The 26,345-nt window shown below is 38.9% G+C and overlaps 1 pseudogene; it reads right to left on the reverse strand.

The window, feature by feature from the left end:
• Positions 1-22,732, reverse strand: part of LOC126014382 (26S proteasome non-ATPase regulatory subunit 14-like) — a 108,014-nt pseudogene extending 85,282 nt beyond the window's left edge.
• Between the last annotated feature and the right edge of the window lie 3,613 nt (positions 22,733-26,345).

A 26,345-nucleotide genomic window follows, 5' to 3' on the forward strand; every position in this document is an offset into this window, starting at 1 on the left:
ATAAAGTTGCTGATCTCTGAAAGTTACATAGAGCTGGGTATAAATTTTGTCCAACTACTAACTGTGGGCTTGGAGAAATTACCCCTATCTAAGGCTTTCATTGTTGTTATTTTTATAGGGGTTACAATCAAGAATTCTGGGGGTCCCTGGCCTAGTGGTGCTAGGCCAGATCATGATGGCTTGATAATATTGCTTAATCTTATAGTACTTGGGATCCATCAGAGTAATATCTGGTAGTGCCGGGAATAAATACCTGTATTGCCAGTAGTGTCAAGATAATTCCTGGTAGATCCAGGGACAAAGTAGTCTTACATCCACTAGAAATAGTCCTCTACCACTTGATCTATCCTCCTGGTCCTGATATTCTGGGGGTTTTTTTTTGGTTTGTTTGTATTCTTTTTGGTGGGAGGCATTCAAAAAATGTTTTACTCAGGAATTACTCCTGTCTGTGCTCAAGTGAGCATGGAAGTTTCAGGGATAAATACCAGGCCTTTTGTACAGCAAGTATATGAAACAAGTTTGTTTTGTTCTCTTCTGTTGTTTGATTTGGGGCTACCTTTAGTGATGCTAAGGGCTTACTCCTGGGATTTCAGGGGACCATATGAGATGCAAGGGATCAAATCCAGGCGGCTACAAACAAGGTGAGCACTGTACCTGCAATACTATCACTCTGACCCCTGAATATCAGTTTTATCCTCAGTAAAATAAGGTAATAATTTCTAAATCATTTTTGTTAGAATTTTGTGTCTTTTCTAGCATTTAAAATACTAGACCTGATCCAGTCCCAAAATCATTTGACTTTCTATTAGTTAGCAGCCTCACAACATTGGTGCTTTGAAAAATACTGTCCCTAGAACAGAATAATAAGATGAGTTGCTTAAAATAGTTTCTACAGCAAATCCAGGGCACATAACTCTTCGTTTTAGACAATTAAAGATTTTCAGCACTTGTGGAAACTGGGACATTCCATCAGACTCCAACTCTTATTTGACACATCATTCATATCAGGAAGAAAAACAAATTCTAAAAGAAATCAAGCTGAATATTTTTTTAAAAAGCACACTTAAACATTGACATACCCTAATTATTTTTTACTTTTCCTATAAAGATATTTATAGAGAAAAAACTGGAAACTGAATCAAATATTTACTTACCAAAATAACTTTATCATATAAAATAGTTAATTTTTTTCTTTCTGCTTAAAATCATCTTAGATAACAACCCCTTTTTCTATAAAATAACAACTTTAAATGTGAATCATATACAAAATTTATTTTTGAAGAATTCTACTTTTTATTTTTTATTTTAACCTCTAGCGCTATACTTGAATCTAAAGTCATAAGTTGCTTCTGATAAAGACAGTAACTTAATATTTACAAACTTCACTATTCTAAAGTCCTGTTATGTCTGCAAAGTAACTATTATTTCTCCCTTCTCTTCTTTGTCTTTATCTAGACTTTATCTTCTATATTTGTCATTCTTGAGTCAGTTAGAATGCTTAGAAATTTTTATATATTGTCCCATTTAATATTCAGTTTATACTTTTGGAACATGTACTATTATTTTTATATTCAAGGAATAAAAATATAAAAAAATAAAAGAATAAATTACTGGGGCCGAAGAGATAGCACAGCGGTAAGGCATTTGCCTTACATGCAGAAAGATGGTTGTTTAAATCTCGACATCCCATATGGTCCTCCGAGCCTGTGGGGGGGGCGATTTCTGAACATAGAGCCAGGAGTATCCCCTGAGCACTGCCGGTGTGACCCAAAAACCAAAAACCGAAAAAAAAAAAAAGAATAATTTACTAACCTAATTTAATTTTCACAACTATACAAATACTTCAGTACTGTTATAATAGATATAACATTTTGTTGATTTTGTTGTTAGAAAATAGAGTCAGACACTAAGATTATGTCCAAAGTTGTACAATTATATGTGAAGAGCAGAATTCAGCCTATGCCTACTAGAATCATGAGCTTATAAGGAACACTTTTGCCTCTGCTCATACTTTATTTTCTTATTGTCTATGTTTTCTAGATCCTTTGACTCTAGTTCTACCCTGCCTGAAAATGAAAAAAGAATTCAAACATATGCAGTGTTAGGCCACTTAACTGAGGTTAAATAAGCTCATTTTCAGTCTAGCAAAAGTCATCATAAGATTGCTTTCAAAAGAGGCTGTTTATACACTGATTTAATTTTCAATAATTTATTAATCTAATAATGAATTTCTTTTTTTATTTTATCTAGAGAGAGAGCAACCAGTTTTTTCTCTTAGGGTGTGTGTTAATATGAGGATATGAAGAATAAAGTGTTAAGTACTTTTCCATTTTAACTTTGACTTTGCTCCCTGAGATCAGCAAAATCTGGTGAAAGAACTGTGACAGGAGTGAAATATTAGTTTATCCAGATTTTTTAACCATTCTGTTGAAATTTTCATTCATCAAGAGCCTCTGAAGTGTAGATTCTCTTTCCAATTGTAGTCTAGCTTTTAAATCTTGCCATTGACTTAGCTACATAACTTCAGCTGCCTCCTGCAGCCATTTTTTATTCTAAATTTTAGGTTCATCCATTGAGAACCCTTCTATAATAGCTGTTAAGATAGAGCTTAACATAGGGAACTAGTACTAAATCTAGTACTCTAAAGTTTGTTATAGGAATCCTTTCACATCATATCATACTGTATACTTTAAATTACATAGCAATTTTACACATATTACAATGAAAATATATCAAAATATATTTCAACTTCATAAGTGATACCTTGATGAAGCTGAAAATACATAGAAATCAGCATATAAAGTTGTTGAAAAAGCAGAGGGTGGTAGAATGCATGGTGCTGGAATGTTTTGTGCAGGAATACTTACCATTAACAGTATTACAAACAATGGTGTCTAAAGGGTAGAGAAAGGACCACTATAACTGTGATAATATGAAATGATCACTCTGGACAAGAGCTGGGTGCTTAAAGGATAACCATGAAACCACTTCATTGAAAATAATGCAAACCATAGTGACTAAAAGGAATAAAGAGAGAGAGATAGAAAGAAACAGAAAGATAGAGACAGAGATGAAAAATGTCTGCCATAGAAGTAGGTGTGCTGGAGGGCAGGAGGAAACTAACCAACTACATTGGGTTAGGAAGGGATGGGTGTTGAAACACTATATGACTGAAACTCAATACTCAACAACTTTGTAATTGTGTATCTCACTGTTATTAAATGAAAAAATACTGATAATAAAATAAAATATTAACAGAAAAAAGAGCAAAGAAGAGGAAAGATTAACAACTCAAAATTTAATAACCATAAAATGCAGATAGAACTAGATGGTTTGAGAAAGAGACTGTGTTTTAGAACCCAAATCAGGGTTGACTGGCAGAATTTGGAATCTTGGACGAGCTGGTGTGGTGTGCTAGGTTGGCATATGAAAGCTGGAATTCAGGACAATTTAATATGAGTTAAATTCAGTATAATACTCAAGCAGGGCTTCTGATCACATAGAGCAGCTCTATCCAGCAGAACTGAAAACCTGCAAGAGACAAAGTCACTAACAAGATGCTGGCTGGAAGAGAAATATAGGGATTGAGGAGGCAAATTCTAACGGAGCCTATCATTTTACTCCTTATTTTATTAATATTATAGTGCATTGACTGAATCTGACTAAAATTCATTAGGAAAATAATATTGTATATGTTTTCACCATCCAACTTCCTATGGTACACTGAAGAAGGCATAGGAACAGATCTGAGAATAACCTGGCAAATGACAGCACTAAAGGGAAATGACGACACAATTCTTACTTACAAGCACAGGGGTGACAGAGTCTGGAACACCAAAAAATTTATGAATATGTGACTTATTGGCACAATAATATACAGCATCATGCATTATATATGTTTGACGGCAGTAAACACTATGTTCAATGCTTTGAGCCTCAGCAATAATGCATAGTTCAATACACTGTGTAAATAACAACAATAATGGTATATTAATGCACTTTCATCAATCCTGTATAGACTTCTGAGTTCTGTCACTAAGTGTGATTTGTGTCTGATTTCCTTGCATAAACCTGCATTTTAGCATGTCCAAAAAGAATTGTGTTCAATATTATTTTTAAAATCAGATTCTATATGCTTTATATATATATATTAATGTCTATAGAAATAAAATCAGACCTAAGTTACAGATAATAAAATTATTTTTTATTTATTTGAATATCTTGGCAATAAAGTGAAGGATTAGTGGTCGCAATGAATTGAGGAAATAAATTTCACATAGCATATAATATGTGTCATAATTCATATTAAAATTGTATGCTACCATGTAAAATTCTATACATATATCAGGACCTACTATACTACAGTAGGCAGTGCAATTACATTACATATAACTGATAGTATGTTCAATTCTTGACGTCCAATATCATCCCAAGATCATGTCAGGAATTATCTCTCTGTACAGAGTCAAATTAACCCCTGAGAACTACTACTGGTTGTGGCCCCAAAACAAAAAATTTGTTCTCCAATTTGTACATAAGAAATCAAGAAAGAAAGGGTTCAAACATTATTCTTTACTTATCTGAAAAGAAAGTTCAGAAATACATAATAGTCAGTTTATTAGATCAACTGTTAATATTAGAATAGAGACAGTGATTATGGACCAAATCTGTGAACAATCAATTAGGCTCCATAATAACAACAAATCACGTTGGTATAAAGTCATCCACCTTTTAAAAAGTGACTTCATATCCTTTTCCTCCATGGTCTCAACCTTTTTATATTAAAAACTCATCTAAATAATCAAATTCCAGATACATTAACCTGAGATTTCATCTTGTCTTTTTGCAACTACCTTTTCTTAGTAATTGTGCCCCTCTAAATCTTACGTTATGCTATTTTTATTCAATCTAGCTTCTTCATTACAGTAAACACAGTTTCATATCAAATCTTACATGCCTGCCATATCTTCATTGGCATTCCAATTTCAATGGCTGGCTCTCAGTCTTTTATTTATGTAATAATTTTTCAAATTTACATTTGGTATTTAGAGTTTTATTTTAAACTACTGGTCTACTCACATAACTTTCTGGTTAATATCTATAGTTATTTTAATTTTTAACTTGTTCTTAAGAACTATTTACTATTAACATTAATTAGATTTGCAATTGATACAAGAGATTGTATGAACTTGCATAAGCATATAGAGGCCTTCTTCATCTAAATGTTACTTAACTATAACTCCTGTGAAGTTATGCACAACTAAATCTCCACTGAAAATTTTTTTATAAAGTCTTTTTGTCATTATTAGGATAAAAAACTTATTCAAAATGTTTCAAATGTGAATAAACAATTTCCATTAGTTGCTGGGTTACTTTTTTTTTTCTCTTAGTACCGCTTTTGCTGTGTCCCACAAATCCTGATAATTTGTGTCTTCATTCACATTTTTTCCAGAAATATTTTGATTTTCTCTTTGGTTTCATCTCTAACCCGCTGGTTGTTCAGTAGAAAGCTGTTTAATTTCCAGATTAAAGTGTTTATTCTGTGTCCCTTTGTAGTTAGTTTCTAATTTCAGTGCATTGTGATCTTCTTATCTTCCAGTTCACTGATTCAGTCTTCAGAAGTGGCTACTTTGTTGGTGAGGCATTACAGTGAGGTTTTCCTTTTGGCTACTAAGTATTTTAGCCCTGATATTTCAGTTTGAAATTTTCTTATTTATTTTTTCATGTCCTCTTGATTCTTATTTGTAGTTTGGTTTATTCCATGGATTCTTTTAGTTTAGCATCCTCCAAATTTCCTTTCTAAAGTCTTTCTCAGGGAGGCTATGTAGGTGGCTGGCACTCCTTTGATTTTCATGTTCACCATCTTAATTCTCTAAGCCTGGTCGTGTTCTGTAATGTTCTCATAGTATCCATTGCAGTGTGGTTTTGTTCTACATGTTGTGTCAGTGTACATTGATTACGCAGGGATCCTCAAACTTTTTAAACAGGAGGCCAGTTCACTGTCCCTCAGACCATTGGAGGGTCTGACTATAGTAAAAACAAAACTTATGAACGAATTCTTATGCACACTGCATATATCTTATTTTGCAATGAAGAAACAAAACAGAAACAAATACAATATGTGGCCCGTGGGCCATAGTTTGAGAACCACTGGATAATTTCAGCCATGGAGCAAAGCAGATGCTCCTCTGCTTTTGTGTCTCTGCTTAGTAGAAGCCTGTACTCATCCTCAGTGTAGAAGGGTCTTCACCACTTAGCTTAAATTTGTCCTTTGTGGGAGGGAACACTCACTCCTCTATTTCTCAGGGCTTCCTTCAGTCTCATTGCTAGTCTCATTGGTATTCAAATATCAAATATTCAATAACAAGAAACAAAATATTTGATAAATGTATATTTCAGAATAATTTAATATTATATTTTAGGAATTAATTTTCATAAGTTCAGAGATTGCAAAATGCTATATAGACTGACATGTAGGAACTTAGTTTATAAATAAAGATATAGCCTGAAAGTAACATGAATTAGATAACAGTTGCCTATAGCCTACATTTTTATGATGCCATTTTTGCCTCCATAGAGTGCAACATTGCAGACATAAAAGACTTTTTAACAAGTTAGGATAGAGCTTTAGTTACCAAACTGTCACCAGCTGGTTTAACTTTAATAAAACATCAAACTGCTAAATATGTCATGTCATTTTGGTTCCAGCATTTAATATGCATACTGATGGCTTACAGTATCTGTAACGCAGATGAAAATAAAATGGAGCAATAAGTATCAAATAATTATTTACTTTAAATTATTATTTGGCAGTATATAGATGTCATGATATTTAAAATAAATATGTAAGAACTTTCCCCCAGTACATATGTCATTTAAAAATAATACAATAGAATTGTATTGCAAATCATGGTGCCTAAAAGGAAAAAGGAGAAAGGCATAGAAATAGAAAAGGAAGAAAAATGCCTGCATAGGGGCAGACTGGAGGATGGAGAGAGGGAAAACTTGAGACATTGGTAAGAAATGTACACTACTGAAGGAAGAATTTTTGCAACTTTGTATGATTGAACATCAGCAATTTTTTAACTCTATCCTATGGTGATCAAATAAAATAAAGAATTTTACTTACTCTATTAGGACGTTGGACCCAAAAAAGTAGCTTCAGAACAAGGGACCTTGCAGCCACTTCAGCTAACTTTACTTTTCAAAACTAGATTACCCAGAGTTTGGCCCTGAGATGCCTTATTGCTTGTATCTAGCAGTGCTCAGGGGCTCCAAATCATATTCATAAGGTCTCAATGAACAATGTCCAATCAAGAACTGAATCTATGTCCCTTTATATATAAGATATATTTGTTCTGAATTATTTCTCTGACTCCATAAATACTATCTTTAAAATGTTGGAAACTTGAAAATCCTAATTTAGATTTTTTTGGGCCACACCCATTTGATACTCAGGGGTTACTCCTGGCTAAGCACTCACAAATTGCCCCAGGCTTGGGGGGACCATATGGGACACTGGGGGATCAAACTGCGGTCATTCCTTGGCTAGCGCTTGTAAGGCTAGCACTACCTTACCTATAGCACCACCTCACTGGCCCCCTAATTTAGATATTTAAGTCAGATAGTAATCAATGTAAATTCTGGAAGTTGATTGTTGATTGACGGTGCATTTATTTTATTAATTTAATTTAGCATATCCTTTTTTTTGATTCAATATTCCCTTTGAGTGTTCACTGATGCTAATTTGAAGAAAAATGAAAGATTGTTAGCAATGCCTTAGGGGTTAGACCAGGGTCTCAAACTCACAGGCCGTTTGCAGCCCTCCATACAACATTTTGTGGCCCGCGGCCAGCCTTCAAATATCGCAGTATTCGCAATTATTCGCTTACCGAATAATCACAATCAAAATCGCATTAGTAAGAAAAAAATTGCATTAAACATTTGCATACCCCAAGCAGTCCAGCAGTTCCATTCGGGGTATGCAAATGTTTAATGCGATTTTTTCTTACTAATAAAATTTTTTTTTTTATGTTTTTTGGGCCACACTCATTTAATGCTCAGGGGTTACTCCTGGCTAAGTGCTCAGAAATTGCCCCTAGCTTGGGGAGACCATATGGGACGCCAGGGGGATCGAACCACGATCCTTCCTTGGCTAGCGCTTGCAAGGCAGACACCTTAATTCTAGCGCCACCTCGCCGGCCCCTCTAATGGGATTTTTTTATTGTGAATATTCAGTAAGTGAATAATCGCGAATACTTTGCGCCTAAAGCAGACGTCATTTCTGCTGCTCCTGCCCACTGTCCCTTGCATTATTGGAGGCCTAAAGGAGAGAAGGGAGAGAAGTTTATTACAGAATTAGATTTTGTCATACCTTCATCATGACTTCATCAAAGCCTGCAGTGAAGAGAAAGATTGATGATGAGCACAAACAATTTCAGGAAAAGTGGGAGACACAGTATTTCTTTGTTGAGCACAGGGGCATCCCCACATGTCTTATTTGCTCAGAGAAATTTGCAGTGTACAAGGCATACAACTTCAAATGCCATTATTCAACTAAACATGCTGGGGAATATGTAAAATATCAAGGAAATGAGAGAGCCAAGAGGGTTGCCAGTCTTAAAGCATGTGTAATGAAGCAACAAGATTTCTTCAAGAAAGTAACCAAAGAGAATGTTGCATCAGTTGAAGCTAGTTCCATGGTTAGTTAGATGATTGCTAAGGCAGGGAAACCATTCATAGAAGGAGAGTTTGTTAAAAAAAAAAATGCATGTTACAGGCTGCAAGTACTATCTGTCTGGAAAAGAAAGGTCAGTTTAGCAAAATCAGCCTTTCTGCCAACACTGTGGCAGAGCACATTTCTGACATGTCAAGTGACATTTATCATCAACTGTGTGAGAAAGCCAAATGTTTTGATGCATACTCAGTTGTTCTTGACGAGGGCACAGCTATAACAGACACTGCGCAGCTCACAATTTATGTCCGTGGTGTTGATTGCAATTTTGAATTGACAGAGGAGCTGCTCACAATAATTTCAATGCATGGCCAGACCACCGCTAATGAGATATTTTGGCATCTGTGTGATGCCATTGAGAATGCAGGTTTGCCTTGGAAGAGGTTTGTTGGAATAATAACCGATGGAGCGCCATTGATGAAGGGAGGAAAAATGGACTGGTGGCACTTGTTCAACAACAACTTGAAGAGGAGGGTGTAGAGAAGGCCATTGTTCTTCACTGCATTATCCATAGCAGCCCTTTGCAGTAAATGCCTCCCGTGTGACAATGTGATGTCTGTTGTTGTGAAATGCATCAACCAAATCAGATGCAGGGGTTCACAGAGGGTTCCATGCTTTTTTTTAGAGGAAATGGAGTCAGAATATGGAGATGTGCTCTATTTCACATTGGCTCGGCAGGGGAAATGTCCTGAAAAGATTTTTTTGAGTTGAGAGAAGTGAAAGTCTTCGTGGAGAAGGATGGGAATGCTGTTTCTGAGTTGAGTGATCACAAATGGCTCATGGACTTAGCTTTTCTTGTTGACATCACACATAAGCTGAATGTACTAAATAAGATGTTACAAGGCCCGGGGCAGCTTATCAGTGCTGCCTATGACAATGTGAGAGCATTCTCCACAAAACTTGTGTTATGGAAATCCCAGCTCTCTCAGACAAACCTCTACCATTTCCCAGCATACAAGGAACTTGTGGATGCAGGCATACCATTCAGTGGTGAGAAATATGTTGATGCTATTTTTAAGCTAGAGAAGGAATTTGGTCACAGATTTGCAGACTTCAAAAGGCAAAAAGAGCCACTTTCCAAATTTTTGTGGACCCCTTTTCCTTTGATGTGCAAGATGCCCCTCCTGTGCTTCAAATGGAGCTCATTGACCTGCAATGCAACTCTGATCTCAAAGCCAAGTTCAGGGAGATTAGTGGAAAAGCAGACATGCATGGGCAGTTTTTGAGAGAATTGCCCCCCAGCTTTCCTGAGCTTTCCTGAATGTTCAAGCACACCATTTGTCTTTTTGGGAGCACATATTTGTGTGAAAAGTGATTCTCCACATTGAACTTCAATAAGTCAAAGTACAGGTCTAAATTTAATGATGATCATCTTCAAGCCATACTGAGGGTCTCAACTGCTTCCTCTCTAAAGCCAAATGTGGTTCAGATTTGTGAGAAGAATCGCTGTCAAGTCTCTTGCAGCAAGGAATAGGCAAAAGATGTCACGTTCAGAAGAATTGTTCATGATCTTCACTCAGTGTTCATCATGTTCAGAAGAAATAATTAAAACTGTTAAAAATGATGTTTGAGGACTTTTTTTTTTTTTTGCGAAATCCTTTATGCAGCCCTGCCTCATCCCAACTTTGCCTTCTGTGGTCCCCAGGTAAATTGAGTTTGAGACCCCTGAGTTAGAGTTAAAGATTAAGAGAAAAAATGTAGATAATAAGTAGTTGTAAATAGTGTACCTACGTACATTATTAAGAAGTAATTGTACTACTAATAAGTAGTTGGAAATAGTTTTCCCCAATTTGCTTAGAAACAGAGAATAGGAGGGAAGGTGCCCAGAGTGAATACAGATTGAGAAAAATAAGCCATTTCTAAATAAGAATTGAGTATATGGATACACTAGGAAAGATATGGAAGAAACCTTTTCATGATAAAAATGGAAAGATCACATTCTGAATTGTTTAATTTCAACAAGTAATATTATGAAAAATTTCCCTAAACCCTTATACCAACATTTCCCCCCACAGGCACCTGATAATGACTCCTGGTGGCCATATTGATATGGCACTGTTCTCTTAGGCAGTTGTACTAGGTTGCTAGCAATGATAATGAAAAAGATAAAGAGAAAATATATAAAGTCCCTTTTATACTATCTGCTTAAGTATCCCAAGAAAACAGTGAAAAGACCTGCCATTTTTAGCCTACTAAGGAATCATTTATTTGTGGTTTGTTATGGTCTATATGAAGTGACTGCAAATGTACTGAGAACAGATTCAATATTGCTGCTTCTCTATGTAATGGATTCTGTGATGCCTATATTCTCAACATAAAAATCACTTAAATTTTCAAGGTGGCCCTCTCATATATCTTCTTTCTCCTAATCTCTGATAGTCTTTCTTATATCTTGCCTCTTCAGACCTAATTATTATTTCAGTCTTACTGATTATGGAATACTGCACTATTTCTTGAGGTTTCCCTAAGTTGTGCACATCTTTTAAACATACCCTTTATTAATCCCTCAGATAATTCTAATTTAATGAACCATCTGCTTCCTTTTGGGATTTTGGCTGATATTTTTACTAATGTTTGGGAGGATATTTTAGTTAAATATTTGTCATTGATATCTATTTAATTGTCACAAGCATGTGGTCTATCCACTATAAATTCAAATTATTCATGCCTTTGTTTGTGCCTTGTGAGTTAGACTGTGACCCAATTTCAAATAATCTATAACTTTTAACTAAAATCATATTTTGGCATGATTCCACATTTATTTAATAGAATAAGTCACTACGTTTTTAAAAATAATAAGACTTAATGTAGGCTAAAGCTATAGCATAGCTGGTAGGGAGTTTGCCTTGCACATGCTGACTCGAGTTTGATTCGTGGCATCATCCCATATGGTCCATTGAGCCTGTCTGTAGTGATTTCTTTTTTTTTTTTTTTTTTTAATTTTTTTTTTATTTAAACACCTTGATTACATACATGATTGTGTTTGGGTTTCAGTCATAAAAGGAACACCACCCATCACCAGTGCAACATTCCCATCACCCAAGTCCCAAATCACCCTCCTCCCCACCCAACCCCATCCTGTACCCTAAACAGGCTCTACATTTCCCTCATACATTCTCAATATTAGGACAGTTCAAAATGTAGTTATTTCTCTAACTAAACTCATCACTCTTTGTGGTGAGCTTCCTGAGGTGAGCTGGAACTTCCAGCTCTTTTCTCTTTTGTGTCTGAAAATTACTATTACAAGGGTGTCTTTCATTTTTCTTAAAACCCATAGATGAGTGAGACCATTCTGCGTTTTTCTCTCTCTCTCTGACTTATTTCACTCAGCATAATAGATTCCATGTACATCCATGTATAGGAAAATTTCATGACTTCATCTCTCCTGACAGCTGCATAATATTCCATTGTGTATATGTACCACAGTTTCTTTAGCCATTCATCTGTTGAAGGGCATCTTGGTTGTTTCCAGAGTCTTGCTATGGTAAATAGAGCTGCAATGAATATAGGTGTAAGGAAGGGGTTTTTGTATTGTATTTTTGTGTTCCTAGGGTATATTCCTAGGAGTGGTATAGCTGGATCGTATGGGAGCTCGATTTCCAGTTTTTGGAGGAATCTCCATATCGCTTTCCATAAAGGTTGAACTAGACAGCATTCCCACCAGCAGTGGATAAGAGTTCCTTTCTCTCCACATCCCCGCCAACACTGTTTATTCTCATTCTTTGTGATGTGTGCCATTCTCTGGGGTGTGAGGTGGTATCTCATCGTTGTTTTGATTTGCATCTCCCTGATGATTAGTGATGTGGAACATTTTTTCATGTGTCTTTTGGCCATGCGTATTTCTTCTTTGTCAAAGTGTCTGTTCATTTCTTCTCCCCATTTTTTGATGGGGTTAGATGTTTTTTTCTTGTAAAGTTCTGTCAGTGCCTTGTATATTTTGGAGATTAGCCCCTTATCTGATGGGTATTGGGTGAATAGTTTCTCCCACTCAGTGGGTGGCTCTTGTATCCTGGGCACTATTTCCTTTGAGGTGCAGAAGCTTCTCAGCTTAATATATTCCCATCTGTTAATCTCTGCTTTCACTTGCTTGGAGAGTGCAGTTTCCTCCTTGAAGATGCCTGTAATGTCCTGTAGTGTTTTGCCTATGTGCTGTTCTATATATCTTATGGTTTTGGGGCTGATATCGAGGTCTTTAATCCATTTGGATTTTACCTTTGTACATGATGTTAGCTGGGGGTCTAAGTTTAATTTTTTGCAAGTGGCTATCCAATTGTGCCAACACCACTTGTTGAAGAGGCTTTCCCTGCTCCATTTAGGATTTCCTGCTCCTTTATCAAAAATTAGATGGTTGTACGTCTGGGGAACATTTTCTGAGTATTCAAGCCTATTCCACTGATCTGAGGACCTATCCTTATTCCAATACCATGCTGTTTTGATAACTGTTGCTTTGTAGTACAGTTTAAAGTTGGGAAAAGTAATTCCTCCCATATTCTTTTTCCCAATGATTGCTTTAGCTATTCGAGGGTGTTTATTGTTCCAAATGAATTTCAAAAGTGTCTGATCCACTTCTTTGAAGAATGTCATGGGTATCTTTAGAGGGATGGCATTAAATCTGTATAATGCCTTGGGGAGTATTGACATTTTGATGATGTTAATCCTGCCAATCCATGAGCAGGGTATGTGTTTCCATTTCCGTGTGTCCTCTCTTATTTCTTGGAGCAGAGTTTTATAGTTTTCTTTGTATAGGTCCTTCACATATTTAGTCAAGTTGATTCCAAGATATTTGGGTTTGTGTGGTACTATTGTGAATGGGGTTGTTTTCTTAATGTCCATTTCTTCTTTATTACTGTTGGTGTATAGAAAGGCCATTGATTTTTGTGTGTTAATTTTGTAGCCTGCCACCTTGCTATATGAGTCTATTGTTTCTAGAAGCTTTTTGATAGAGTCTTTAGGGTTTTCTAAGTAGAGTATCATGTCATCTGCAAACAGTGAGAGCTTGACTTCTTCCTTTCCTATCTGGATTCCCTTGATATCCTTTTCTTGCCTAATCGCTATAGCAAGTACTTCCAGTGCTATGTTGAATAGGAGTGGTGAGAGAGGACAGCCTTGTCTTGTGCCAGAATTTAGAGGGAAGGCTTTCAGTTTTTCTCCATTGAGGATAATATTTGCCACTGGCTTGTGGTAGATGGCCTTCACTATATTGAGAAAGGTTCCCTCCATTCCCATCTTGCTGAGAGTTTTGATCAAGAATGGGTGTTGGACCTTATCAAATGCTTTCTCTGCATCTATTGATATGATCATGTGGTTTTTATTTTTCTTGTTATTGATGTTGTGTATTATGTTGATAGATTTACGGATGTTAAACCAGCCTTGCATTCCTAGGATGAAACCTACTTGATCGTAGTGGATGATCTTCTTAATGAGGCATTGAATCCTATTTGCCAGGATTTTGTTGAGGATCTTTGCATCTGCATTCATCAGTGATATTGGTCTGTAATTTTCTTTTTTGGTAGCGTCTCTGTCTGGTTTAGGTATCAAGGTGATGTTGGCTTCATAAAAGCTATTTGGAAGTGTTTCTGTTTGTTCAATTTCATGAAAGAGTCTTGCCAAGATTGGCAGTAGTTCCTCTTGGAAAGTTTGATAGAATTCATTAGTGAATCCATCTGGACCTGGGCTTTTGTTTTTCGGCAGACATTTGATTACTGTTTTAATTTCATCAATGGTGATGGGGGTGTTTAGATATGCTACATCCTCTTCCTTCAACCGTGGAAGATTATAAGAGTCCAAGAATTTATCCATTTCTTCCAGGTTCTCATTTTTAGTGGCGTAGAGTTTTTCAAAGTAGTTTCTGATTACCCTTTGAATCTCTGTCATATCAGTAGTGATCTCTCCTTTTTCATTCCTGATACGAGTTATCAAGTTTCTCTCTCTCTCTTTGTTAGGTTTGCCAGTGGTCTATCAATCTTGTTTATTTTTTCAAAGAACCAACTTCTGCTTTCGTTGATCTTTCGGATTGTTTTTTGAGTTTCCACTTCGTTGATTTCTGCTCTCAGCTTTGTTATTTCCTTCTGTCTTCCTGTTCTTGGGTCCTTTTGTTGAGCATTTTCTAGTTCTATTAGCTGTGTCATTAAGCTACTCAGGTAAGCTCCTTCTTCCTTCCTGATGTGTGCTTGCAAAGCTATAAATTTTCCTCTCAGTACTGCTTTTGCTGTGTCCCATAAGTTCTGAGAGTTTGTGTCTTTATTGTCATTTGTTTCCAGGAACCTTTTTATTTCCTCCTTGATTTCATCTCGGACCCACTGGTTATTGAGCATGAGGCTGTTTAACTTTCAGGTGTTAAAGTGTTTCTTCTGAGTCCCTTTGGAGTTCACAAATAATTTCAGAGCCTTGTGGTCAGCGAAGGTAGTCTGCAAAATTTCTATCCTCTTGATCTTATGGAGGTATGTTTTATGTGCCAGCATGTAGTCTATCCTGGAGAATGTCCCATGTACATTGGAGAAGAATGTGTATCCAGGTTTCTGGGGATGGAGTGTCCTATATATATCCACTAGGCCTCTTTCTTCCATTTCTCTCCTCAGGTCTAGTATATTCTTGTTGGGTTTCAGTCTGGTTGACCTGTCCAGTGTTGACAAAGCCGTGTTTAGGTCCCCCACAATTATTGTGTTGTTGTTGATATTATTTTTCAGATTTGTCAGCAGTTGTATTAAATATTTTGCTGGCCCCTCATTCGGTGCATATATGTTTAGGAGAGTGAATTCTTCCTGCTCTACGTACCCCTTGATTAATATAAAATGTCCGTCTTTGTCCCTTACAACCTTCCTGAGTATAAAGTTTGCATTATCTGATATTAGTATGGCCACTCCAGCTTTTTTATGGGTGTTGTTTGCTTGGATAACTTTTCTCCAGCCTTTTATTTTGAGTCTATGTTTGTTCTGACTATTCAGGTGCGTTTCTTGTAGGCAGCAGAAGGTTGGATTGAGTTTTTTGATCCATTTAGCCACTCTGTGTCTCTTAACTGGTGCATTTAGTCCATTGACGTTGAGAGAAAGAATTGTCCTGGGATTTAACGCCATCTTTATTTCAAAATTTGGTGTGTCTTTTGGGTAGTCTTGTCTTAGATTAGGTCTTTCAGTTTTTCTCTTAAGACTGGTTTTGTGTCTGTGAAGTTTCTGAGCTGTTTTTTGTCTGTGAAACCATGTATTCTTCCATCAAACCGGAAAGTGAGTTTTGCTGGGTATAGTATTCTGGGTGAAGCATTCATTTCATTCAGTCTTGTCACAATATCCCACCACTGCTTTCTGGCATTGAGCGTTTCTGGTGACAGGTCTGCTGTAAATCTCAGGGAAGCTTGCTTGAACATGATTTCCCCTTTTGATCTTGCTGTTTTCAGAATTCTGTCTCTATCTGTGGGATTTGTCATTGTGACTAGGATGTGTCTTGGGGTGGTTTTTCTGGGGTCTCTTTTGGTTGGTACTCTTCGGGCATGCAGGATTTGATCACATATATTCTTTAGCTCTGGAAGTTTCTCTTTAATGATGTTCTTGACCATTGATTCTTCCTGGAAATTTTCTTCCTGGGTCTCTGGGACTCCAATGATTCTTAAGTTGTTTCTGTTGATCTTATCATAGACTTCTATTTTCGTCTGTTCCCATTCTTTGACTAATTTTTCCATTGTCTGCTCATTTGCTTTAAGTTTTTTGTCCAATCTCTCCTGCTGTATGGAATTGTTATGTATCTCATCTTCCACAGCACCAAGTCTATTCTCAGCTTCTGATACCCTGTCCCAGAGCTTATCCATTTTGTCATTCACTTCGTTTACTGAGTTTTTCAGGCCTGTTAGTTGACATGTTATTTCAGTTTGGAGTTTTGTCATTTCTGCCTTCATATTTTCTTGGTTCTTATTAGTGTTCTGTTCAACTCGATCCATGGTTTCTTGGAGTCTGTTGAGCACCTTCCATATTGCTAGTCTAAAGTCCTTATCTGAGAGGTTGATTAGTTGTTCAGTCATTATCTGGTCCTCAGAATTGTCATCTTCATTCTCTATGTCTGATGCTGGCCTGCGCTGTTTCCCCATTGTCACATTTGTATTGTGGGTTTTTCTACGTGTTGTAGTGGTATTCATTGTCTATATGATGTAGGCAGCACACTCCTCTGGCTCCTCCCTTTCTGGATGGGCTGACTTGCCTCTAAGGGAGGGGAGTCCTCCGTGGATGAAGCCTCACACTGGGTCAAATCTTAGGCCCGAGCATGTAACAGAGAAGACAGTCCAGAGAGAAATGTTTGCTTCTGTGATATAGCGCCGTTCTTAGTGTGATTTTTCCTTCTTGTTGCAATGGAGTTGTTTCCTTAGAAAGAGTGCAAGGCCGCGTAGCGAAGCAGAGCGGCCGTGCTCCTCTGAGCCTCTTTTTGCCCCACTCGCAAGAGTTTCACGCAAGAGGACAGTAGACAGACATAGACAGGTCACACTCACAGTCTTTCACAGCTGAGCCCCACTGGGCCGGTGTACTTTCGCGGATTTTCCCCGCCTGGTGTCACACACAGGGAGCCAGCTTTTGCAAAGGATAGCCGGTTTTTATGCTCTGAAGTCCCTCCCTGAAAATGGCGTCTGGGCGAGCGAGGTTTCTGGAGGCTCTTTTTGCCCCACTCGCAAGAGTTTCACGCAAGAGGACAGTAGACAGACATAGACAGGTCACACTCACAGTCTTTCACAGCTGAGCCCCACTGGGCCGGTGTACTTTCGCGGATTTTCCCCGCCTGGTGTCACACACAGGGAGCCAGCTTTTGCAAAGGATAGCCGGTTTTTATGCTCTGAAGTCCCTCCCTCGTCTGTAGTGATTTCTGAGCAAAGAACCAGGAGTAGCCCCTGAGTGCTGTCAAGTGAGGGCCAAAATAATAATAATAATAATAATAATAATAATAATAATAATAATAATAATTATAATAATAATCAGTATCCTAATAGAACAATAGAAAATAATCAGATTTAAAGTATTCTTAAAACACAGATTTTTTTTCCATAAATATGACAAAGAGGGCCATATAGACAGGAAATGTGCTAACCCCATGTGTTAGAGCCTGATTCAATCATAGACAATACCTATAGTGACTTCAGCACCTCTAGGGGTAACTTCTAAGCAAAAAACCAGGAATAAGCCTTGAATACTGATAGATGTGGCTACACACACACACACACACACACACACACACACACACAGAGAGAGAGAGAGAGAGAGAGAGATGTAAAAATTGATCTAGAAATGTAAAATAAACTCCTATTTCTTAAAGAGACACGAGAGATATCCCATGTTTTGATAAATAGTTAATAAAACAGTAGATAGATGGGTTCTGAATTCACAAGTTCAGTTCATCTAAGTCTGACCATCAACCTCAGGCTTTACAAGTAGATACATTCCAAAGACTTAATAGATTGCTCTTTATTATACCTGTGAGTGTTGAATCCATGAGTACCAAGTAATCAGTGTCCTAAAATTTCAATTACTTAAGCTACTGGGGAAAGCACACAACAGCTTGTAGCCCATATTTATAGCTGCCTAAGATCTACATCACTAGTATTAATACATGTGTATATAATATGAAGACGATGAGAGTTTCTGGTTTGTGAATCTGAAGACCAGTATGCTGCTACAGCTGGAGTATTCAGGATAGATTTATAACAGAAGCTATGGAGAGAATAAAACATGGACTAATTCTATTTATATATTTGTCTTTCTCTTTATTGTTACTTTGGAAACTTTCTGTGAGGCTGGTGACCAACAAGAGATAGCAATATAGATCAAACTTTTTTTTGTAACCATACAAGAAAAAGAGAAGACATTTATTTTATACATATACATAAAAATTTAAAATTTTATGTGGTCCATAGTATAAGCTAAAGACAATATTTTGTCTGTAAGAAAAGGAGTGTTATGTAGACATTGCTCTTTATCTTTTGTTCAAAAATACTAAAACTCAACAGAAAAGCATAATTGAAAATGTAGCAACATTTCACTTACTCTTAAGTTAAAAGAGAATTTACAAAGGAACTTGAAATTGCTTAAAATTGGGTATCAGTGAAAAAAAACAGATATTATTAAATAAGAATCATAATAAAGTATTAATTAGAATAGCATTTCAACTTCAAATTAATTTATCAGTGAATAAAAACAGAAATTGAATGAGTATGAATTTAAAGATTTAAGAAGAAAATAAACAATAGGATATATTCAGAGATAAAATTGAGAACAAATAGTAAAATGCTAAAATAAAGAATCAGTCTTTGCAAAGTTTCACATTATAATCTTTTATTTATTTATTTTTTTAGTGTGACTGAAGTTCATTTACACAGAATTATTTATGATACATAGTGACAATGAATGAAGGGCATTCCCACCACCAATGTTATCCTCCCTCCACTCTTGTTCCCAGCATGTCTCCCACATCTCCCTCCTTTACCCCCAGAATCCTACTGCAAATGGTCTCCGCCTTACAGCTTGTTATAGGTTGGGTATCTATTCTGTTTGGTGTTCCAGTCTGGTCATTTTTTATTTACACTACGTGTTCATATAACTGGTCCTGGTATCATTCTTTTCCCCCCTCAGTTTATGAGACTGAATGATTCAAGTTATGCTATTCTGTTAGAGATAAAAAAAGGTTAAGGAAAAGAGAAGAAAAAACTCGGTATCAACTACTAAAATAGAAAGAAAAAAATCACCAAATAATATCCACAAAAGTGAAAAAGAAAGAAAAAAGTGGAAGAAAAAAGAGAAGTGAGATAATATCAAAAACAAAAATAAAGCAAAACAAAACCAGAAAAAGTGGTGCAGTGGCAGGGCTTGGTGTTACCCCACCATTTTAATTATGCTCACGTATTTGATATGTGCATTTTAATTATTTGCCTTCTTGATTTACTTGTAACTAAAAAGATGTGATAAAAATTTCTCACTAATATTGTATCTGTTACTATCTGCTTAGAATATCTTTCCTCCATCAATAGAAATTAATTGTTTTATGTCCCACTTCCTGGTATTATTTCCCCAAGGTAACAATTATCTCTTAGCTAATTTACCTTAAATCATTATTGCTTGCTAAAAATTAAAATGTCAAAACCCAATAAGCTATGTCTAGAAAGTTCTTTTACTTCTAAGTAGGTTCAATTTTAAAATATTCTATTTGCAAGACATGAGACTGCTAGTGTTTTATGACCATATTTAATTTTATATAAATTATATCTTTGCTCATATTTATAGATGGCTGCAACACTAAGTGTTCAAATCTTAATAGTACATGAACAGAGGCTCTGTAATAATTCAAACTGTCTATCTCTTCAACCATGAGGAAAACATAAAATGCTTATCAGGAATCATAGAAAATATTGGTAGTTAAGATCTCTCTTAATAAAATACTCCTGACTCAGAGGTAAGAAATACGGTTAACTGTTAGTTCCAGTCCATACTTCCTTTAGCCAAGCCTAACTTTTGAGTCAAGATCAAAACTTTCTGGGGCCAGAGGGGTGGCACAGAGTGGTAAAGCATCTGCCTTGCCTGCGCTAGCCTAGGATGGACAGTGGTTCGATATCCCCCGGGTCCCATATGATCCCCCAAGCCAGAAGCAATTTCTGAGCGTATAGCCAGGAGTAACTCCTGAGCATCACCAGGTGTGGGCCAAAAACAAAACAAAACAAAACAAAAGATTACAATTTTCTGAAGAAGACTTTTTCTAAGGTAGCCAGTTTTCTGAGGGTACCACTAAGTAGCACAGCAGTACAAAGAACTTAATCTTTTTGCCTAATAGAAGACTCCTTTAAAGAGCTATCCATCCTCCTGGTAGACTCACAGGCCTGAATACTTTTGGATTAAATAGTTTTTACATTTTAAAGAATAATTCTGTATTTATAATTGCTGTATTTATTGTTCATGGATGGGAAGAACCTCCAGATTGGTCCCCTACCCTACCAGTTCACCACTGATGGAGGCCTTTCTCTTACCCCTCTTCTGTGGAACCTTGTGAGACAGACACTTCATGCTTTGTGATGCAAGAGGACCTGCCCTGTATTGGCCAGAGCCTTGTTATGGGGGCTCAGTAGCCTCAGGCAGCTTGCTGTCGGGATGGTGGATTTGGTGCTATGGCACCTCTTCCTCCTGATGGAACTATTCTTGAGCTTAGGCTCAAGAGTGCTGCCTCATAGGACCCCATCTCTATTCTGGAGATAATAGGGGCTCTCTTCCCGATTAACCCTTAACACAATGATACTATGGCTGGGATCCACCAAAAAGGTAGGAGCCAGGGCTAGTACTCGAGTTAATGTTTAGTGGTGGTGGTAATTTCTCTTTCTGCTGGCACATAGAAGAATGGGTTTGCTTAGTTCAGAGAATCACCTTTCTCAGGTCTCTAAGAAAATGTAAGACTTTACTCGTTTAGACAGACAGACTGCACAGGACAGGAGTTTGGTGAAGACAAAGGTTCCCTGAGCTTCACTGAACATGGTGTGGCTGGCAAGTTCCCAAGACTAAAACCCCAACAACCAGAATGATACTATCACAGGGGAGCTCAGCTTCCATAGCTGGAGGCTCTGAGGTGTCCATAGAATAGAAAACCCTCAGCACTCCATTGAGGCAGCAGCATCAAGCTTGCCTCCATTACTAGCTGATCAGGAGAGCAGAAGTGGGATCAAGGTCCTTTCCTAACCTTCGGTTCAGCCAAAGGGAGCACAGGAGAGACAGGGCCTTTCCTTCCAGGCTTGCCCTAACAGGGGCCTGTTAACATAAAAAAATCCTGACATGGTTCATGGGAGGAAAATGGAAAATCACAAACAAAACAAAAAGCAAATCATCGTATCAAATGCAAGGATGAACCCACCTCTTTGCTCATTGCAAGAGCCCCTCTCAGTCTTGGTTCATGACTGTGAGTTTCTGAGAGAGGGAAACTTTGGGTCCCCAATGCTCATTGTTTTTTCTCATCTCTACAGCACAACAGAAGTAGGATACACAGGTGGTTTGAGGTGTAAAACAGTGAGTTTCCACCTGAGCTCTCCTAGGGTCACCCTTACTCTTCTTTCAGTGTAGTACCTGGACCAGTTGTCTGTGAATGACCATTACTTTCAAGTCTCTTACTAAAAATAAAAAATAGTACAGAAAAAGCAGTCAGAGAAACTGCTTAGGAAAAGAGACAAGATGAGACACTTCTCAGAGTCTTTTCTTATCACTGGGCATGAAGCAGGGAGCTGGCCTGGGGAAAAAAAAGAAAGGACAGGAATCTTGCCTTAGAGTTTGGGAACATCCAAGGTGTGGCAAGATTAGACTCCACTGGGCAGGAACTGCTGAGCTCTGAGGCTCAGGACCAAATGCAGATTGATTCCCAGAGACTGTGTCTCTGAAAGGGCTCTGCAGAGGAAGCTGTGGGCCTATGTGTACCTTTGGTCCTTGCCCTTCCCTGTTTTCTGAGGCTCTCAGTGACTAGCATCCCCCCAGTACCCTGCAGGGCAACTCTGGGAGTGCCAGAGCCATGGTCTTCATTAATCAAAGTCACTTTCCTGGGTTCCTAGAGATGAAGATCCGTCAGGGACTAGCTGAGTTCAGGGTCATCTCAGGAAACAGAACTCCTCAAAGGTGACATCTGGGTCTCTCTTTCCTGCCTCTCCCACTTCCCCTGTCTAAGGAGGGGTGCTGGAGGTCCTGGTACTCTGAAGGGAGCCTCAAAAACAGGCAGGTGAAGGAAGGCCTTGGGGTGAGGATGTGGAATAGAAGGTGAAGTCAGGGGTGAGAGAACATGGGGGTGGCAGAGTTCTGACAGCTCAGCCCCTTTGTTAAGAGCACTCCAGTCCCTTATGCTCCTCCCTCTATCTCTCTCTTTCCTGCCTTCTGCAGGTGCTGCATGAATCCCTCCAGCAGGACACAAAATATCTTTGTGTTCCAGCAGTGCCTCCCGATACGTCTTCTGTGCCATCCTTGTGTTGTCCAATCTGGCATATCTCTCATCTGGCTCATCATTGATGCTCTCCATTCTGTAGGCCTGTCATAGATAAAATCATTACAGACCTGAGGTCCCTTGCACCAGCCAGTAGCTCCTTCCCACTCAACCGGGCCACAATTGTCCCTCTGATCCTCATGATATACCTTCCTGCCCTCCTCCCTCCGATCACACTGCTTCTCAGGAGCACCACTATTTCCGGAACCGCAACCCCACCTGTCTCTCACTCTGAGGATCCTCCTGACACTCCTCTTAGCTTACCTCTCGCTCTCTGCTCCTCTGTGCCTCGAATTCCACCCCCCAGTTCCCCCCTAAGACCAGGATGGGATGCACACCTTACACATGAAGAACAAGAGGACCTTCAGCCATCTGCCCCGGCCCCTTCCTCTGAACACCTTCCTGAAGGGCCCCTGCTGACCAACCGTGTTGACATGGATCAAAACTGCAATCCCTGTGCTGCCAAAATTGACCTGGACTCGATCCACCTGGGATCTGGATCCCAAAGCCAGAGCAGATGCACTACCCCCGATAACCACCGTGGCCCCAAATGGTAGAGAAGGCTTACCAAGCCACAGGAAAAAAAAAAAAAAGATAGTCCGCCACCAGGAACCGCTTCGGGAGAGCCCTCATGAGATGTATGCCATGTGGCTGCTGCTGCAGGGGGGAACCCTAAAAAATAATCAGGATTCTCTCGGGGTAAAAGCCACACATACCTGGGAGCAGCCCCACAACCCACCAGCAGCCAATTTATACAGGAACAAAATCGGGTCTACCACCACCATCTTGGTGTACCTTCCCAAAACTCAAATGTAAACTTATTCTGAAATGAATTAGAATTGGACATTCTGAAATGTTTTGTGTTTGGGGTCTGGGGTTGGAGTTCCTAGGAGTATGAGTTTAGGGAAAGAAAGGACTTAGAAGAATAGCTCTTAGAAGACCAGTTCCCGGAACTCCTCAGAAATAGGATGAACTTGATGGGGCCACCTGTTGTACTAGCTGTTCCCTGTAGGGGCTGAGGAGATCTCAGTGTTCGTGAGAATACAGAGCAGCACAAGTTCCCGTCACTGGACACTTTCTTTCCATGCCAGATGTGGGGCTGGGGATTAACACAAGATAATCAAGGCCCCGAAAAATTCTCATTGAACCAGCGGTTAGAGAATGCCACTGGGCATGAAGCCTAACTGTGGGGCTATAAGGAGGCAAGAATAGTTTCCACAGGACATAGGCTCCTGATTGGAGCCCTGGGGACCCATATCTTGTTGGGCTCTGAGAGGATCCAGATTTGATTGGGGAGGGCACTCTGACCTAATTGGGGAGGGTTCCTGACCTTTGGGGAGGAGCCCTGACTCTTGGGGAGGGACTCCATTTGGGAGAGAATAGCCTGACCTTGTTAGGGCAGGGGACCCTGGTCTGGTAGGAAGGGATCCTGAAACAGTTGGGGGAAGTGCCCTTTGGGCCATTTTGGAGGAAACCTGATCTGGTTGTGTAGAGACCCTGATAGGCTTGAAGTTGGAGGCCCTTACCTCATTGGAGAAGGGCCAAGCTTCAACAGAGATGCTGCCTTGGGTGCTGGGAAGCACCTTATTTTTCTTTATAATTTTTATTTTAATCATATTGGCTTATATATCGCCAATATAAAACAATATTTAAATATATAAAACAATATTTTAGGTAGATATTAACATTGAATCAGGGGAATTCCCATCATTGAATTGTCCTCCCTCCACCTCCGCTCCCGTCCTGCCTCCCATATCCTCCACCCTCACCCCTGGGGCTGATAGAATGAGTGGTTCCCTTTGCACCTAGCTTACTACTTAGTGATCTTTCAACTGTTTGGTCATGGTACCTCCATTATATCCCCCTGTAATCGGGAGGTGAGACTAGATAGTTAAGATTATGTGCTTTTGCTTGAAGAAGAGAAAAGTAATAAAATGGGGTAAAAATCAAATCTGCCAAAAATGGGCGGAGTCCTTCTAGAGTCTCTCATCCTCGGTTTGAGAGACGAAAGGGAAAAAGAAGGTGGAATGTTGTGTATGTAAATATTTTAGGGGATTACTATGTTACTCACCCTAAACTGATTGGTGATTGTGCCCTACCCTAGGGTATGACCTGGCATTCTGCCCCCACCCTAGGGTAGTACCTGATTCTGCTTCCACCATTGGTTGGTATCTGATCCCACCATTGGGTGGTACCTGATTCTGGTGGATAAAAGCAAGAGTCTGTGGAAGGCCAGGGCTTTTTGTCTGGAACTGAAGCTGAGTCTTTGGACTTCAGTTTTGTCCTCTGAATAAAGCGAATATTTCCACGAGCCTGTCTGTCAGCGAGCTGTTTACCCGCCGTTTCACCTCAGAACCGTGGGCTAGACAGGGTGGCAGACTCGTGCTCCGAACTGGAAGAAAAAGGCCTCATCATCCATCCCACCATCAGTCAACCTCTTCAGGGACTGACTTGCTACAGTGGAACACCACATCAGTATAAAAAGCAGTACCGAATAAAATATCCAGTGAGCACTACAGCAATAAAGATAGGCACCACATACTTGCCATGGACTTGAGATAAAAAACATGACAGCACAAAACGGAAGAAGAGAAAAGAAGAAAGAAAAAATAAATAAAAATGGAGACAACCAGTTAAATATCCACACCAAATCAAAGTAATCAACACAAGCTAGATAGATATTTAAAAAACAGGATTATTTTGTGCTTTTTTGTCTGTCTCTTTTTTTCCCCTTCCTGCATAGGCACAGTAAACATTGAGTCATTCGAAAAAGAATTCCCTTGGCCTAAGAGATATAGGGTTTCTCCACCCTTGGAGTATATTGTCATGGATTAACTATAGACTCCTTTCTAGTTGATTTACTCTCGCGTTGGTGCTTTTGTGGTGTATGGGAGACTTCTTCTCCATCCTGAGTGGTAAAAACAGGTCTCTGTATTTGGAGATCTCTGTCTCTGCACAGGTCAAGGATGGAACTTAAGTGAAGTCTTTCTTTGTGGTTCTAGAAGTTCTGTTCCCTTAGTGTCATTATAATCTGTCTTCTGTGGTTGGTGGTCTTGGTCCTTGCGCTGATCCTAGGATGGAACCTGGGATAGCGTCTTTTGTTATGTTACCAGAAGACCCATTCAGTTGCTCCTGTCTCAGCCATACCTCTGGAATTAGAGATCATGGTTGTTGTGCAGGTTGTAGATCAAACCCTAGACTAGGGTTTTTTTTCTTGGTCCCAGGATATATACTGCCCAGTCATGGTTTTATCAACCAGTCATCTGTAGATCGTGATCTTGGCTTTTCACAGACCAAAGGGTGACAAGTCTTCTGATTTTGTCTCATCGTTAGCTGGTGAGGTAGGGTAACCTGCTCTTAGGTCAAGTTGTTCCCAATTTGTTGGTGTTTGAGCAGTATTAAGGATGTCACAGATGGGATTTGGGCTGACCCCCTACCCCAACGAACCAGTATCCAGCACCGAAGCAAAGGGACACCCACTCAAACCACACCTCATCCCCGGCAAGAAAAGACAACCAACACCCAGGCTGATTCACGCGGTGTGGCCCTTCTTTTTTGGGGGGATCACACTTGGCAGTGCTCAGGGGTTACTCCTGCCTCTATGCTCAGAAGTCGCTCGTGGCAGGCTAGGGGGACCATATGGGACGCC

Source organism: Suncus etruscus, chromosome 7 (assembly GCF_024139225.1).
Source record: "Suncus etruscus isolate mSunEtr1 chromosome 7, mSunEtr1.pri.cur, whole genome shotgun sequence".
Taxonomy (NCBI): domain Eukaryota; kingdom Metazoa; phylum Chordata; class Mammalia; order Eulipotyphla; family Soricidae; genus Suncus; species Suncus etruscus.